Genomic DNA, 1,062 nt, shown 5'->3' with positions numbered 1-1,062 from the left:
AAGTAATAAATGTGAGTGTCAATGAAATTATAAAACATCAGGTAAAGTTCTCCTTTTTTAATTTAAATGGTGCATTTTAAGTGTATTTGTGTATTTATTGGTTCATTTATATATTTCTGCTTTTATTTCTAATTCTGTCAGTTTCAGTCCTCCATACAGATCTGCCCGTCCCTGCAGCTGTTTTCATTACATCATAACAGAGGTTTTTGAGAGTGAAGATACAGCTAAATGTCTGAAGGAGTTGCCATGTATGCAGATGTAACCCGGACTGAAACATGTTAACATCTATATTTCCTCTGTAAACTGTCATGGTCCAACACAGAAGATCTGATCGTTCTGCACAGTGAATGTAGCCTTCATGATGTACAGAAGAAGAAAGAAAAACAAATCAGAAGCCACACAACTGATCAACCAACCAACCAACCAACCAACCAATTAACCAATGAATGAATCAACCAATCAATCAATCAACCAAAAAAACCACCCAACCAACCAATTAACTAACAAATCAACCAACCAACCAACCAACCATTCATTCATTCATTCAATCAATCAATCAAAAGCTTGAACCTGCAGGGGTTTTGCTGTCATCTCTTGTCTTGTCGGCTCGTGGTGGTCCAGACTTTGTTCTGGTGGGTTCAAAAGATAAATATCAGGGAGAAGTTCTGAAAATATTTACAGTAGAACCAGGAACTGGACCTGGGTCGGACCAGGACCACATCTGTTTACCTTGTGTTCTGGACACCTCATGGTAAAGTTGTCTTCATTAAGGATGCAGCCTGAAAAACAGAGAAACAAACGACACGTCCAATTAACAGCCCAAACATCTGTCCAATTAACGGGTCCAAACATCTGTCCAATTAACGGGTCCAAACATCTGTCCAATTAACGGGTCCAAACATCTGTCCAATTAACGGGTCCAAACATCTGTCCAATTAACGGGTCCAAACATCTGTCCAATTAACGGGTCCAAACATCTGTCCAATTAACGGGCCAAACATCTGTCCAATTGACGGTCCAAACATCTGTCCAATTGACGGTCCAAACATCTGTCCAATTGAC

At 39.7% G+C, this 1,062-nt stretch overlaps 1 long non-coding RNA gene across 1 annotated transcript; it reads right to left on the bottom strand.

Annotated features, from left to right (window-relative positions):
* Window positions 1–209: 209 nt before the first annotated feature.
* Window positions 210–1,056, bottom strand: LOC106535308 (uncharacterized). The gene is made up of 2 exons (XR_001312423.1): window positions 730–1,056; window positions 210–629 (listed from the first exon to the last, which is right to left on the bottom strand). It is a non-coding gene; the product is annotated as an uncharacterized LOC106535308 (long non-coding RNA).
* Window positions 1,057–1,062: the final 6 nt, after the last annotated feature.

Source organism: Austrofundulus limnaeus, unplaced genomic scaffold (genome assembly GCF_001266775.1).
Source record: "Austrofundulus limnaeus strain Quisiro unplaced genomic scaffold, Austrofundulus_limnaeus-1.0 Scaffold1411, whole genome shotgun sequence".
NCBI lineage: Eukaryota > Metazoa > Chordata > Actinopteri > Cyprinodontiformes > Rivulidae > Austrofundulus > Austrofundulus limnaeus.
The sequence above is the reverse complement of the archived record's forward strand: the minus strand, read 5'-3'. Positions and strand labels throughout refer to the sequence as shown.